Below are 18475 nucleotides of genomic sequence, written 5' to 3'. Positions count from 1 at the left end.
GTTTTTTGAACTACTTTCTAAATGTTATCGGTTGATTATTTCAATTAAAAGGTCTCTGAATAGAATATATTTTGGTGTTCATAATGTCAGTTAATTGAGCCATTTCGTTAGCTTGATATTCATTATAATGCAAACATATTTAAATCCCAAAACATTTAAATATCTTTCTCTTCGTTGGGTTAGATTTATATCTGCCTAATTCAGATAGGATTAGGATTTAGTTCCTTTTTTCTTGCATTTTAGAATTAGTTTGCATTTAGATTAATTCTACATTTCTAGAAGTCTTATTTTGAGGCAAAACTTTAGATTCGTTTGGTTGTTCCAAAAAAAAAAATTTAAGGGTCATTCTTCTTACCTGATCAACTTGAAAAATTGATCTGATGGCCCTAGCTATTAGCAATGAAGACATATTTAAAGTTGATAGTGGTTGGGAGATGGTAACTGGACCTAGTTAAACCAGTCAGAGCCACTATTCTAAATGGAAAAGGAACTACTTTAAGGTCTGGACCAGATGGCTTTCCCCAATGTTGTTGCAGCGATTTTCGAGGCCTCAACAGGTTGACATGGTATTATCACGAGTTTGTTAAGAATTATGGTAGAATAACAACACCTCTAACAACATTACTGAAGAAAGATGCATTTTATTGGACTCTATAAGCAACTAAGGCCTTTCAATATCTTAAAGAGACAATGTGCCAAACACCGGTCTTAGCTACGCCAGACTTGACAAAAACTTTTATTGTAGAATGCGATGCCTTAGGAAATGGAAGTGGTATTGTTTTAATACAAGAAGGAAGACTCGTTTATTTTGAAAGCTGTCCAATCAAGGAAAAGTATTTACACAAACTTGTTTACAAGAAGGAAATGTTGGCAATATTACATGCACTAAAAAAATGACGACCTTACCTAATGGGAAGAAACTTCAAAGTAAAAACAAATCATGATAATATTAAATACTTTTTTAGAAGAGAAGCAAAAATGGGTCACAAAGATGTTCGGTTATGACTTTGAAATCATCTACAAAAAAGGAAAGGAAAATCTTATTGCAGATGCATTCTCAAGAAAGGATGAGGATGTGGAAGAATTTCTTTGTGCCATTTCTATTATCTAATCTGATTAGATAACTGAAGCAAGGGATGAATGCAAGAATGAAAAAGAGGAGTGGACACTCATTCAAAAGTTACAGCAAGATCCCAGTACGTATGATACATTTATCTAAAACAATGATTCATTATGGTAAAGATATCACTTATATCTTTGTAATAATTCCCAACTCAAAAAAAATATTCTTTTGCAATTGCACACCTTTCCCTTAGTAGGGCACTCAAAATTTTAAGAACTTACCATAGGGTCAAGAAGGATTTTTTTGCAATGGCCTTAAATATGATATTCATAATTTTGTGGTAGAATACTTGGTTTGCAACAAAAGAAAGTTGAGATAATTAAGACCTCGAGTCTGTTACAACCTTTATCTATTCCAAGTCAATGTTGGGTGGAGGTCTCAATGGATTTTATAATAGGTTTACCTAATTTTGAAGGAAAGAGTGTCATCATGGTGGTAGTTGATAGACTTACCAAGTATGCACAATTTTGTGCATTATCTCATCCTTTTAAATCCAATGCAATTTTTACTGCATTTATGGAAATAATTCAAAAGCTATATGGAAACCCAAATATTATTTTCAATGATAGAGGTCCCATTTTCATTGGAATTTTTTAGACGGAATTATTATCTTGTCTTAGTACTGTTGGGTTTGTGTTTTTTTTGGACCCTATATTAGGTGGGCAAACCTACCTATGGTTTTGTGCATGGTTTTCGCACATGGTTTTGGGCGCAATGGTTTTCAGTCCATGGTATTTTGTAGATTTGGTTAAGGAAACTACGGTTATGTTCTAATCCAAGGTTAATGGATTGGGGTTTATGAATGCTTCGACATGTATATATATGTATTGTAACATTGAAAGGAACATAATGAAAAATCAATCTCATAGTCCTAGTTTTGGGATCCAGGGGAAAAATCTCTATGTATATTTGTTTTATGTGTTATGCTCTCGTCATTAGTTATTTCCTGTTTTTTAGAATTCGTATGCAGGTAATTTTTTTACAGGGTTAAAACCTACAAGTACTCAATTAGATCATAACTTATCTTATCATCCTCAATTTGATGGGAAAACTAAAATAGTAAAAAAATGTTTGGAAGGATACCTTTGTTGCTTTGTATCTAATAAACAAACACAATGGGTCAAGTGGTTACCTCTGGCTAAATGGTGGTATAACCCTTCCTTCCATACTACAGCAAAAATAACCCCATTTATGGCACTTTATGGATATCATCCACCACCCATCACATCATCTTTAAGAGAAAATTATAAGCTTCAAGTAGTGGAAGATCACATCGATTATCAATAACAAGTTCTCCAATGCTTAAAGGATAACCTCACTCTGGTGTACAATCGAATGAAACAACAGGCATATCAACATTGTAGTGAAATAAGTTTTGATGTAGGCGACTGGGTATTTTTACGACTACAACCATATAAACAAATGTCCCTCAATCACGCTAAGGAGGATAATAAATTATCACACATGTATTATGGTGCTTACAAGATGTTGCAAAAGATTGGTACTATGGCATACAAATTAGATTTGTCTGCATCTTCCTGAGTACACCCAATTTTCCATGTTTCATGCTTAAAGAAGGTTATAGGTGACAAACTCCTGGTTCAAATAGTATTTAAAAAACTTGATGAAGAAGGAAAAATCACATTTGAGCCTAACATAATCACAGAAAGAAGAACCTGATAGCTACAAAATCAATTAATTCCAGAGTATCTCATTAAGTGGAAGAACTTACCTGTTGAAGATTCCCCATGGGAGGATGAGAATTTATACATAAGTATCTGGAACTACTCAAGCGTTGAGGACAACACTTTTTTGAAGGAGAGGGGCATGTTAGGTCCCTATAATACCAGTGTAGCCCCATTATTGTTATTGTTAGTATAGCCCCCTATTTTTATTGGTGTGCCCATGTAGCCCCATATTGTTATTGGTGTGCCCATTTAGCCCCCATATTGTTATTGTTGTACCCCATAGAAGCCCACTATTGTTATTTTTGTGCGAGTACATTATTATTGTTAGGTACGCTCTAATTATATTATGACCCCTTAAACTCCTATATATACAAAGGAGGTCTTATCATTTCTATCATCCAATAATTGTTCATTTGTGTGATGTAAAGGAGGTTTACCCACCAAAGAGGCTATTTCTCAAGTCATTGATCTATCTTTATTTTTTTAATGTTTTGTGAGATGGTTACATAACATATAACATGCCACATATATAATTTTACAGATATGATTATAAAATTTTTACTTGAGGAAATTCTAAATGTCTCCTCAGATCTCTGAAAATTTAACAATTTGAAAATCCCTAGAAAATAATCTACAATGAAAATTTAAAGCTAACGTTTTTGAAATTGATTTCAAGATCATTCATAAACCTTAACTACCACAAGGCATATATTTAAAATTATGGCAAACCAAAGTCTGGAAATTTTTACCTTAGGTATTTATATATGTATCCACAAGTCTGAAAATTTTACAACCTAAAACATCCCAAAAAGTAAATTGTAGAAAAAATGCCAAACTCACTTAAGTTGAGGAATATTTTAGGAGAATTCAGAAAAATTAGCTTCCATAGGAAATATCTCCAAAACTATAATGAAACAAAATCTGAAACTTTTACCACATGTACACAAAGATCTCACCTCTATCGCCTAAAAATTTCATTATATGAAACATTCCAGAAGAAAAGTTTTAATGAAAATGCCAAGATTGGTTGTTTACTCCACAAATCACATGTTTGGTCCACTTTTAAAACCCAAGAGTATTCCCCATTTTCTCTTACGCACCTTGATGGGCCTCCAAATTAGACATAAATTAAGGCCCATCTAACCATCCTTCAGCAAATTAATCCTCTATTTTTGCATTAGATGACATATTTTTAACATTAGTATGTTCATTAGGAAGGTTTAGAGATAATTTCATATTTGTGCCTAATATTATTTATTTTTGTGGAAAATTGTGAGAATATTGGGCAGATTATGAAGATTTGGAGAATAAGATAATTTAAGGACTTTCTCCCTACTACAAGAGGATCAATATGGATAATAAATAAATAGGATATTATGAAATTTTTGCACAAATTCTAGAGCTCCAGTGATTGAGAAAATCTAAGAATGTGTTCCCTGTTATTTAATGCAGATTCCTAGTGTTGGGAATCAGATCCACTATTTGAGGTTTTTTTGAGATGAAAGCTTCCTCATTTCAAGGAGAATGCTTCCTCATAATTTTTTATAAGTACCAATTCGAATTTTCCTCTAGACGCATATATTTCTTAGTCTTATTGTAGAAAAAACTTGTATTTTTGTAGCTCCATTTTCATTTCTAGCAGGGATGTACATGGATTGATTCAAATAATGAATTTTGGTGCCATTTTTAGCTTCCAAATCTTGGTATCCTTCATAGGACTTTGAGTATCATTTGGATTGGCCATCCCAGGAGCCTCATATCCTTTTGTACAATTTGTCTTTCTTCTTTTCACTTCTTATTCACACGCATCTCTTATTCTTATTTTTCCTATTTATGCATTTAGTATTGATGTTTCTTTTGTTATAGGATTGGGTTAAATGATTGAAGTGAATTTTTTTATAGGTTACTTAAAGAGTCACAAGCATGATTCATCCTTATAATATCTTTTAAAATTCATATTCATCATTGAGCTACTTGGATTGGTTTACTAGTTCACAAATCTAGAATTTCTGGATGTCCCTTGTAGCAAAAAGTAGTAATTTTATATTATTTTTTAGAACTCATTAATGAGCTTCAATTGAGTCTATTACACTTGTATTAGGTCACAAAAAAATTCAAGTTAATATCAAATTTTACCCCAATGCATTTTCACTTGATTAGGTTAGGGATTTTATAGGTTAACTAGCTCACTAGTTCTTGAATTTCTAGTTTTTATAGTAATTTTATGCTATTTTTTTTTATCATGTGTTACTAGGGGTATTTTGGAGTGATTCCACTTGGAATGGAGTCCTAAGACATCTTAATTAATAATAATAATAAATCCATCCCATTTGAGTTTTATTTACATGGGAATTTAACAGTATTTTCACTCCTGTAGCAATTATGTTTCGCCTATAGCAACCTCCTGTAGCACGTGTAAACTTGACCAGATTTGCTCCAAAAGCTTGGGTTTTGTCTCTTAGGCTTGAATCATGACCACTAGGATCTAAATCCATGATTGAGGAAGAATAAAATCCAATTAGGACATGCATTGTTACAAAAAATATTAGGCCTATTTATTTGAATTCATGCTCTTAGGATTTCAATTACAAATTGTTTTTCTTGCCTAGGATTAATTTCTTTTCAAATTAAAATTTTCATTTCTGAAATTAGTTTAGGCTTTGATTTCATGACATTCACTCCATTACATCGATCAATGAAATAAGGACACATTGTATGCTTCACATATAGTTTCGACACCTCTTAAGTTTGTACGAACCTCAGGTTGATAATTTAAGTTGGTAGCCTTGGGAATTGTTGCATTCATGTTGCAATACTAGGGCTCATCACTTTTTGGCGCCATTGTAAGGGAGGTGTCAAAGTATGAATCTTTTTCTACCATACTTGATTCATTTCTTTTACTTTCTGGAAGAACAAAAAATTTATTAGGCATGTTTCATTTCCAAAATAGAAAATTGCATTGCAATAACATTTTTATTCAAAAAAAAATACTTCTCCAACACCAACCCCCCCCCATTTGATCACGTGGTGTAGTAAGAGCCACATAACCATCCAATTTTGCATGTAGAATAAGAGGAGGTGACAGAGAAGGTAGAATAAATGGATGGATATGATGACAATGAAGAAGATCATCATGGATTTCCCATTATAGATACCGACGTCAGTGCACATATGAACAACATCCCTCGATTTTCCTTCCCATATTCCATGGTATGAGGTTAGAGGATCCGAAAGGCTTTCCCTTTGAATTTGAAATATTTTCTAGATCTTATTGTTACTTACTAAACACTCAAAATTTGGGATTGTTTCTGGCAACATCGAAGGATAGAGCTCTTAAATGGTTCATGATTTTAGGGACTAATTCAATAAGATCATGGAATGATATGCAAAAGATATTGCTAAAAAAATATAAAGATTATAATCTTAAAGAAGAAATATTTAGAATGAACCAAAAAGAAGATGAGAGCCTTTAGGATCTAATAGAGAGGTTCATGTATAATGTTAAGAGGGAAAAATTACATCATTTAGGATCTAACACACTAAAAACCCTCTTACTTAGAACAATTAGGGATGAGTGGATAAATCTCCTTGATCTCCTGAGTAGAGGTGACATATACCAATTATCATTTGAAGAAATTTGTGAAACATACATATCAAGAGGAAGGGCAAGAGTAAGTAAATCTGCATCAAGATCGGTAAGTCAAGCTAAACTTGGAAATTCATTTGATGACTTTAAAATAGAAATTCTTAGCAATCTAAGCGAACAAGTAGAAATGTTAAGAATGCAAGATGAAGAAAAAGAAGATGCTCGTATTTGTGTTGTTCATGCAGAATTACACGCTATTAAATATTTCCCATCATTACCAAGGTTGAAGGAAGTTTACTAAGAGGACAATGGAGCAAGTCAATCACCAAAGCAGCTATCTTATGTAGCTCCAAGATGACCATGGCAATCTAGTCAACCTGGTATGATGCAAGAACCTAATTCAGAATTTCAATGTTATGAAAATCCATCTCAAAGTAATTGGAACACATCATTTCCTTAGAAACCTTGGCCATATCAACCCCAAAACCAATATTGGCAACAAGATTGGCAAGAACCTTATGGGATAAATCCATGTTATCCTCAATATACTCCATACCCAAATCCATGCTATCCCTACCATCCACCTCCACCACTACCATAACCCCAACCACATCCATCTCTAAGATCCACTCCCACTCAACTACTTGTACCACCATTTTCCAAACCCACACAAGGAAGTAGCTTAGCCCACTTACAATGTTGAATTAAAACACTTCCTAACATCTCCTCTTGATCTCAAAGGTATTCCTCTTAGCCCAGGAAGAGTATTGAAAAAAGAGATTCTCTTGATGTCATTGAAGGAAACACTCAGAAAAAAGAATATTCAAATGAAAAGACCAAAGAATCATGGGTTGCGCTTGATAAAGAGCATAAATAAAAATCAGAGATTGAGAAAGTTTCCTTATGATTATCATCATATCCTCCATGTGTTCAAGAGAATAATCTGCAAAAAGAGGAACATTTGAATGTCATCATAGAATAGGACACATAAATACTTCCAAATGTTCAAATGGACCAGGGGCATCACAACTATTGATATATGGTTCCATACAATCATTAAGTTTCAGCAACACACTCTTCTTCAAAAATTCCTTATCTCATCTCGATCGAAGCATCTGGTCTCTGAAATTCAGGTACATGTCAAATCATATATTTCAAGCCTACACACCAGTTTATATGTCATATTGATGTGCACATAAATCCATTGGAAGTATTCCTATACATGAAAGAAATTTTGTTTTTTCAAGTGGAGTAGGATAGAAAAAAAATTAAAAAAAAAATGAAAAAGTAAGAGAAAAAATAAAATCTCATGTGAAAACTGCCTTTGAGATGCCTGAGACTGGCTCATTCATTTAAAACCTCCATGAGGCATTCAATGGGTCGTAAAAATAGAGAAAAAAATATCTTAGGTGAAAACTTCCATTGAGGTGCCTAGGCAAACCTACTAGTTGAAAACCTCATTGAGGCAATTAATAGGCCTAAAAGAAAAAAAATGAAAAGAATTATTTGCTCCATGTATCTCTGTTTGATGAATGCAGGTGCTCTCCAACCTTTGCAAGAAACAAAAACAACTTAGCACCAAAAGAAAAAGTTAGTCAAATGAAGTCAAACTTGGACTTTCTCCTCCTTTGCTCAGATGCTCCAACATACCAAGGCCATGTCAATCCATCACCTGAAAAAGCTCTCACCGAAGGACCATGGTTCTGGGGCAGTGCGGGACTATTTGTTACCCCTTGGTTTCCGGAGTTTGATCCAAATACCATGGTGGTGTCAAGGATGCCGGTATGGGTAAGGTTACATAATCTTCCGATGCATTTTTGGCACTTTACATCCTTATCAGCTATAGGGAATACCCTTGGAAGAATGTTAAAGATTGATACAGAGAGACATTTAAAAGGAATCTTTACCTTTGCTAGAATTTGTGTCGAGGTAGATCTCAGTCAAGGGTTACCGGAAAGCATCATCCTGAATTTCAACAATACTCAATGGAAACAACCTTTGGACTATGAGAATACAGCATTCAGATGCAGGGGATGTCAACAAACAGGTCATCTATTCAATGCATGCAAAAGCCTTAACAGGAGCAAGCCACAACAAAGGAAGCACAAAGGATGGCAGAACATAGATAATGTCATAAAGAAGAGAACCGCGGAAAAGAAAGCCCCCACAGTATCAGAAGACGAAGAAACAGAAGCAGAGGAGGATGATACCACCATAGAGGAGGTTGAAATAGAGAACCAGAAGGAAAATACAGCAGTCAACAAGGAGCTACAGCCACACTCAATTCAGGCAGAGACCCAGCAAAATCAGACAGAGATGACAAGCGTAGATCAAAGCATGGGAGGCATTAAACGGCAGCATCAATCAGATACTTCGGACTCAGACAAAGAAACAGGGCATCAGAATGTAACAACCCAGTTAGTCATTGCTTCGACCGAGCCCACTGTGGGAGAGTGGCGCAAGGTTGAAAAGAAAAAGGGGCGAAAAACCTGAAGCGTGAGTTTTACTCACTGCCGGAAGTCAGGCTTTTTTCCTCTTTTTCTTTCTCTTTTCTCTTCTTCATCTTATTCTTTGTGCATGTTAGTTTACTAACGCTGTGAGCCCATGTGGCAACATACTGAATGCTTCATTGCATCTGCTAGTGTAACTTTTCATTAATTTTTTAATAAAAGGTTACCGTTTTTTTCCTTGGAAAAAAAAAAATGTCAATCCATCACCTTCATCCATTTCCAACATCCACCCATCATTCCCAAGCATTTTTCATGCATTTTCCTCACTATCCTAAAATGATACAGGAGGGCTTTGTTTTGCTACAGGAGGCCAAAATACACAAAGCAAAAAATTGTTTCTACCATATCTTGGAAAACGTGCATCCATTGACCAAGTTGTTTCAAGGGGAGATGCATATGGATGATGGTAACATTCTTAAGCAATTTTAGGAAATTCTAGTGCACACTTTTCGAGAAATTGACCTCCATCACCTATGACCATTTTTTATTTTTCTCGATATTTGTGCATCCATTGGCCAATATTTTTTATGGGAGGTGCATAAGGATGATGGTAATATGCTCAAAACATTTTAGGTAAATACAGTATACCATTTGAGATATATGGATAAAACAATTATGCTATAGGATGTTGTCTTGAAATGCTACAGGAGGGACCATAATTGCTACAAGAGGCAGATCTTATTAGAAAAAAGGGGAAAAATGGTATGTCTTCTCCAAGAAATGTTGGAAGAGGTCCACCTATATCATCTTAATCAGTCATCCACTCCATCTAGCCAAGATTCATCTTCAAATTCCACTCTAACTTACGTGAAAAAAAATCAGAAAAGATTTGTTATCAACTTTTCCACCACCTCTGGATGATTTTAACCCTATCCTTATACCTCCTATGACTTTCCATCAGTCCCACATGCAGTTATGAGGTCTCTAAGAGAAATTGAATGACTTCTACAAGAAGAGGATTCCTTATGTGTTGGAAATAATACTAAGAGGGAGGGTGAATCAGTATTATCAGATCAATAATCTAACTTTCAAAAAATTGATTTGTATACGCTACTTCAACTTAGTGAACTAGCGTGTATATGCATCTGTACTTAATGCAACCAACGTATATGCAGAGATCTTTAGATTTACCAAAATTATCTTGTATTGAACTTTAATCAGTATATCAGGAATTCATTAGACAGTGTAGTAAAAGCAGAATAAAGCATCACATATAAGCAACACACAAGAACACCAAGATATAAGGTGGAAACCCAATGTGGGTAAAAACCACCTGCTTCTATCGTCTCTATCTTCTTTTAATAATAAGAAAATGTTGTTTACAATTTTTGTACTGGTGCAGTCTTTATACTAGTACGCAGGCTTTTGCCTGCAGAAGGCTACAACTTTCTCTCATTCTCCAGCTTCTACTGGAACAGAGCTACAACCCCCTAGCTCTTGTACTAGCTGATATGTTTACTAGTACATAGGTGCCAGCCTACAAAAGGCTACAACCTTCTCTTTTCTACCAGGTACCACGTTTCATAAGTTTTCAGACTGGATCCATCAACAACATCATTCAATCATCAAATATATCTACATCAACCAATCTCCTTTTGAACCAACCACAACCGAAACAATCAATCACTTTAACAACCCATCAATCTGATCATTCAGAATGCTGTCACCAGAATACACTAACCAGAACCCATAACACTGCAATAGCAAACAAAAGCAACTAAAACATATTTTATAAGATATACGCTACTTCCATGTGTTGAACCTACGTGCATACGTGCTTTCCTCAAAGCGAACCAATGTACAAATATGCAAATCAAATTTATGATGTATACGCTGCTTTGATATGTGGAGCCAACGTGTATACACTACTTTTCTAAAGTGAACTTGTGTATAGATCTGTAAATGATGATTTCAACATTACAACTATTCCAGACTTTAGTCATACCCAGATCATCATATTTACAGACTACAACATGCGCCAGTTATTCAGATACATGATCAAACCACATAAAGATAATTCACTTCAAGCCTTAAGATCCTGATACATCATTAGATCTTATCCTTCATCAAACACTAAGGTTCATCCTTAGTTCAGATCAAGCACAACACCATAAGCCAATAACCTGCATATTAGATCTCACAGTTCATCAGATATTTGATACTTGCACACTTTGGCCTAATGATCTGCTCCTTCTTTTATAGTTTTAGGCTTTTCTCAATACCATGGACCAAAACCACTTAGGACCAATACCTTGGACCAAATACCTAGGGTAAATACCTCGGACTAGATACCTTGGACCAATACCATGGATCAAAATACCATGGAACAAATACTTCGGACCAAAAATTTAGTTTTCCAAGGTATACGCACTTTTCCTTCATGAAAGTGCGTGTGTACATATACGTGACTTGTATACAGTGAACCTGCATGTATACATAGCTTGGTCAATGGTGAACCTGCGTATACCTCTCTTTCTTCATTCTGTGAAGACTGATATGTCATTCTTTGCTATTTACCTGCTATATTGTGATCTTTCATCTGAGTGAGTTGCCTTCTGAACTAATTCCTTGAAGCTGCCCTGCATTTCATCACATTTGTAAACACTACTATCATGCATTCTGTCACATCTGATATCTCTTCTGTAGATTCATCTAGTTACCATATACAAGTGAGTTGTTCTACTACAAGTGGGTTGCCATCAAGTACAACACATACATCATAATGCCAATAATCTCCCCCTTTGGACTTGATGGCAACAACAACCACACCAAGTCACTCTCCCCCTTTGACATCAAGGGTAAAGGGTCATGCTCCCCCTAAGTGTATGTTGAATTCTCTGATATGCTGAAGTGTGTTGATTGAGCTACCATGATCGAGTCCATGCTCCCCCTGAGCATAAGCAAAGTCTGCAAAAATATATTCTAAAATAAGAACATGACTTTATACATCAGAAATGACCTTCCTATCACCAATGACTCATACATACATCCATCTCCCAACCAAGTGGGGATATACCAAATTTGACTCATCCACCCAACCAAGTGGGGATATACCAATTGTTTATACATGTCAAAAACAAAAACATTACATCATCCATCCCATGCATAGTGGGGTTACAAATTAGGTCTTTTCATGACCTTTACATTAAAATATGTACATGACATATATAACAGAGACCAAATATCTTAAACAAGACCATGATAGTCATCAGCAACTATCATATGATCTGCACCATCAACAGCATCTGTCAATCAACATCCAGACCAACAACCTGTATATGTCCATCATTAGTTCCCAAACTATCATCAACCATGTTCTCCCCCTGAACCTGTTCCACCTGTTCACTGTCAAATCTAATCATTGCATATGTCAGTAAGAGATATCAAAGCATCATCATCAATCAGATATACATCAAGTTATCAACAACTTTATGAGAACCAATATATTTCCACATGTTATCATCAGAGTGAAACCATCATCAAACAGAACCATGGCAGACCCCTTTTTCCTGAGTCTGGCCCACTGTTTTCCTTCAAACCAACATATACACGACTGTGCCCACAGAAACCTCCGTATGTACACGACTACGCTTTATGGAACTCATGTACAAGCACCTTTCTTTGAAGAAAATAGGATTTAACAGCAGGATGATGAAGCAATTACTTCCAGATTTTGTCTGAGATATTCAGATGTCTCTCTGGGCAGTCGTTTAGTAAATATATCAGCAACCTGTTCTTTGGAGGGAACATACTCCAGTTTGACCTTTTGTTCAAACACTTGTTCACGTAGAAAATGATATTTGATGGGTATGTGCTTGGTATTGGAGTGCATGACTAGATTCGTTGAAATATTGATAGCACTTGTATTATCACATAGAATGGAGATGGGTGGAGTACATGTGATCCCAATGTCTTGCAAGGTTTGCATCATCCAAAGTAGTTGTGTGTAGCAAGATGTAGCAGCCACATATTTTGCTTCAGCTGTAGATAATGCAATTGAACTTTGTTTCTTGCTGAACCAAGACACTAACCTGGAACCCATATAGAATGCACCACCACTAGTGTTTTTTCTATCATCAACACTTCCTGCCCAATCCGCATCTGTATATGCATAAAGTGTTTGATCTGTATCTCTAGGATACCATAAACCAAAGTTTTGTGTTCCTTGAAGATATTTGAAAATCCTTTTGACTGCCTGAAGGTGTTTTTCCTTAGGATTTGCTTGCAATCTTCCAACTATTCCCACTACATGCATGATGTCTGGTCGGGTACTTGTTAGATAAAGCAGATTTCCAATCATGGATCTGTAAGTTGTTTGATGTACTGCTGCTGATTCATCATTTGAGCTAAGACTGCATCCTGTTACCATTGGGGTACATACTGGTTTAGAATCTTCCATGCTATACTTTTTTAGGATCTGTTTGAGATATTTGGTTTGTGAGAGAAAAATGCCCTCTTTATTTTGTTGAACTTGTAGACCAAGAAAATAGGTAAGCTCACCAGGCAAGGACATTTCAAATTCTTGCTACATTACTGAGGAAAATTCTGACTCATGGATTCTTCATTGCTACCAAAAATGATATCATCAACATACACAACATTTATTAGCAATTTATCAGTGTGCATCTTTGTATATAGATTGCTCTGTTGACCCCTTTGAAAAACCCTGTTGGTGGAGATATTTGTCAAGATGGTAATACCATGCCCTTGGAGCCTGTTTTAGACCATAGAGAGCTTTTCTGAGTTTGCATACAAGTTTTGCATCATTTCCAAGAGTTAATATTTGTGGTTGTTCAATATAGACTTCTTCTTCTAAGTCTCCATTAAGAAAGGCAGATTTTACATCCATTTGGTATACTTTGAATTTCTAAAAACTAGAAAGACCAAGAAACATTCTTATGGCTTCAAGTCTAGCAACAGATGTAAAAGTTTCTTCAAAATCTATACCTTCTTGTTGAGCATATCCTTTGCAAATGAGTATGGATTTGTTTCTGATAACTTCTCCATTTTCGTTCAACTTGTTTTTGAATATCCATTTGGTTCCTATGATATTCTTATCATGAGGTCTAGGAACTAATTCCCAAGTATTATTCTTTTCAATTTGCTCAAGTTCTTCATTCATGGCCTTGACCCAACATTCATCCTTGCATGCTTCATTTACATTTTAAAGTTCGGTGGAAGATAGTAATGCTAGATAGCTTGAGGCTTCTATAATAGTTCTTCTTGTCTACACACCTGCCCCCTTTTCCCCTAAAATTTGAGTTTCTAGATGATTTTTTTGAACATACCTGGACGAAGTTTTTTCTACCGTTATCTCTTCTTCTGGTGCTTCACTGGTTTCTTCCTCAGAATCAGTGTGATTTGATGAGGGAAATTGATCATCATCTTCTTCATTGTCATAATCTTCGATTTTTATCTATTTTGGATTTTTTCATGTTTCATCAACCACAACCTCAATACTTTCAATAATTTTCCCAAGTCTTTTATTATAACATTTATATCCTTTACTTCGAGAAGAGTAGCCAAGAAGAAAACCTTCATCTGCTCTAGGTTCAAACTTACCAAGTTTTTGATCAGTCCTTTTGATGTAACATTTGCTTCCAAAAACTTTGAAATATTTTACAGTAGGAGTCTTACCATACCAAAGTTCATGTGGAGTTTGAGTGTTGTTTACCCGAACATTTGCTTGGTTGAGAATAGTGACGACAGCGAATGCAGCTTCACCCCAGAAGGTTGCAGGAGTTCCAAATTCATCTAGCATAGCACGAGCCATTTTTTGAACAGTTCTGTTCATCCTTTCTACCACTCCATTTTGCTGAGGAGTCCTTGCGGTGGAGAACTGCCTTTTTATTCCATGTTGTTCACAAAAGTCAAAGAATTCATCCGAGGTAAATTCCCCTCCTTGATCAGATCTAAGGCATTTTATTTTGCGATCTGATTCATTTTCAACCAAAGCTTTGAAGGCTTTTAACTTTTCAAATGCTTCATCTTTATGCTTTAGAATACCTATCCAACACATTCTGGAAAAATCATCAATGAAACAATATAAAGTATTCTTCTCCTCGAGGTGACTTTTTCCTTGATGATCCACATAAATCAGTATGAACAAGTTTAAGAGGCTTACTAGCTGACCCTTCCTTTTCGATGAAGTGAGATTTGGTTTGCTTATCAAATTGACATGATTTTCATATAGTATTTTCAGGAATTTTGATATCTGGAAGATCACAAACAGCCTGGAATTTGCATGCTTTTCTTATTTGAGAAAAGCTTATATGTCCCAATCTTCTGTGCCATAGTCAGTTTTCATCATTTTTGCTTAGATAGCACTGTTGTTGTCCTCCCTTGAGTATGTATAGGTTGTTTGGAGTTCTTGTACCTTTGATCACAGTTTCTACTATATCAAACTCACGAACAACACATCCATTTGATCGAAACACTACTTCATTTCCTTGATCACACATTTGACTCACACTCAACAGGTTATGCTTTAAGCCATCAACATACATAACATTCCCAGCTTTAACTTTTTCTTTCAAGAAAATAGAGCCTTTACCTTTTATGATAGCAGGGGTGTCGTTTCCAAATGAGACACTCTTTTCCTTTTCTAAGGCATTATATGAGTGTAGTTTTTCTTTGTCACATGTCATGTGTTTTGAGCATCCACTGTTGATGTACCACTGGTTTTCTTGTCCTTTTGCATACAAGGCTATACCACATCTTTTTGTTTTTGATTCTTTCTTTCTCCTTATTTGGGATTTAATGGAGTTTGCTCCTTTTGAGATATTTTCCTAAATTTACTCCTGCATTCAAATTCTTCATGGCCAAAGTTGTTACAAATTGATCATTATATTTCATTTTCAAGAAGAGAAAAGTTATTATAGGAACTTTTCTTAATCCTTGTCACATTCCTTTGATTTCGTGCTTCTCTAGTGATGATGGTTTTGTAAGCAACACATTGAGCAACTTTGTGTCCAAAATTATGACATGAGAAACATTGGCCATTAAAGAAGTTCCTGCGATTATCGAATCTACTGACCTGGTGATTGTAGTTTCTATTGATATTCATCTTTGAAGAAAATTGAGTATGATTTACCTGAGGTTGGTTGTGGCTTTTGTTCATCCTTGAAGTAAATTGAGCCTGATTTACCTAGTGATTTGCTTTATGTCTTTGCTGACGATTGTCAAACTGTCCACTGCTCTTTGCTACATCAAGATAGCTTTTAGTGGAGGTTAACGACTTCTGTGATTGAGATGTTTCTTCAGTATATCCAAGACTTGTCTTTATCAGAGGAGAACACTGCACTTTGATAATTTCATTTAAGGTTTCTGATCCTTTAGCAAATCTAAGATTGAGAGCTTTTGTTTTCTCAAGATCCTTTCTTAGACCCACAATTTCACATTCTAGTTTTTCATTGTGTTTTTCTCTTTCAGCAAGTTGGTATGTCAAGGTATCTATAATCATATTCTTTTCTTCTAAATAGATTTTGAGTTTAGAGATTTCTTCATAAAGGTCATCTTCATCTAAAGCATCCAAGAAATCATCATCTTCATAAGCCATCAGAAGTCTATAGTCATTACTATTTTCATCTTCATCACTATTTGATAAACCATCGCTATCTTCATGAGTATAGTAGCTCTTTTTACTTACTTTGTTTTCTATTCCATTTTGCATATTCTTTTCCTTTATCATTTTTATCTTTATGAGGACATTTTGCAGCATAATGACTGATTCTACCACAGGAAAAACATTTGAAAGGTAGTTTACCTCTGAATCTTCCGGAACCCCATTGAAGCTTCTTGACAAAGTTTACTTCCTCTTCTTCTTCTCAAAAAGTTTATTTCCTCTTCTTCTTCTGAAATATGTCCTGATTCATTGAGTTCTTCTTTTCCTTTTGCTGAAACTTTAAATGCGGCTTCTCTCACATTTTATGGACCTCCTTTTCTCATCTCAAAGGCAGTTAAGATTCCGTGAAGTTGTGTCATAGTAATAGTTTGTAGATCCTGCTTTTCTTTTATGGCAAATACTTTTGATTCAAATTTAGCAGATAAGGATCTTAAAATTTTTTCCAACTAAGGTAACTTCCTTTATCTCTTCACCCAGATTCTTCATGCAATTAATAACCTCATCCACATGTAAGAAGTAACTAGCTATACTTTCATCATTGTGCATCTTGAGAGTTTCAAATTGAATTCTGAGAGTTTGCAATTTAGCACATTTTACCTGAGAGTCTCCTTCATAGCTTAGAACGATTTTGTCCCATATTTCTTTGGCTGATTTGAGCTGCATAACTTTGACAAACTCTGATTGTGACAGACTTCCCAATAATGTATTGAAAACCTTGGCATTGGTTTCATATTGCTTTTTATTTGTCGTATCTGTAGGAATTGCTGATGGAAATGTATATCCTCCTTTCACGATTTCCCAGACATCTGTTCCAAGAGATTGAAGATAGACTGTGGTTCTTACCTTCTAATAAACAAAATTGCTCCCATCAAAGATTAGTGGTCTGATGGATCCCCCGCTTTCTTGATTACTCATGATGATGGATCTTCCTTCAAGTGATCAAGCTTCTTCTAAACGACTTGCTATGATATGAATTGTTGGAAATAACACTGAGAGGGGGGGTGAATCAGTGTTATCAGATCAATAATTTGATTTTCAAAAAACTGATTTGTATATGCTACTTCAGCTCAGTGAACTAGCGTGTATACATAATTGTACTTAATGCAACCAGCGTATATGCAGAGATCTTTAGATTTACCCAAATTATCATGTATTGAACTTTAATCAGTATATTAGGAATTCATTAGACAATGTAGCAAAATCAGAATAAAGCATCGTACATAAGCAACACACAAGAACACCAAGACATAAGGTGGAAACCCAATGTGGGTAAAAACCACCTGCTGTTATCGGCCCTATCTTCTTTTAATAATAAGAAAATTATGTTTACAATTTTTATACTAGTGCAGTCTTTATACCAGTACGTAGGCTTCTACCTGCGGAAGGCTACAACCTTCTCTCATTCTCCAGCTTCTACTAGAAGGGAGCTACAACCCCCTAGCTCTTGTACTAGCTTATATGTTTACTAGTATGTATGTGCTGGCCTACAGAAGGCTACAGCCTTCTCTTTTCTACCAGCGACCACATTTCATAAGTTTTCAGACTGGATCCATCAAAAACATCATTCAATCATCAAATATATCTGTATCAACCAATCTCCTTTTGAACCAACCACATCTGAATTAATCAATCACTTTGACAACCCATCAATCTGATCATTCAGAATGTTGTCACTAGAATACAGTAACCAGAACCCAAGCCAGAACCCAGAACACTGCAACAACAAACAAAAGCAACTAAAACATATTTTATAAGGTATACGCTACTTCCATGTATCGAACCTACGTGCATATGTGCTTTCCTCAAAGAGAACCAACATACAGATCTGCAAATCAAATTTATGATGTATACGCTGCTTTGATATGCAAAGCCAACGTGTATACGCTCCTTTTCTAAAGTGAACCTACGTAAAGATCTATAAATGATGATTAAAACATTACAACT

This window comes from Pinus tabuliformis, chromosome 9, assembly GCF_031772625.1.
Source record: "Pinus tabuliformis cultivar Carrire ecotype Pingquan chromosome 9, CPIR1, whole genome shotgun sequence".
NCBI classification, from domain to species: domain Eukaryota; kingdom Viridiplantae; phylum Streptophyta; class Pinopsida; order Pinales; family Pinaceae; genus Pinus; species Pinus tabuliformis.
Note: the sequence above shows the minus strand (reverse complement) of the source record.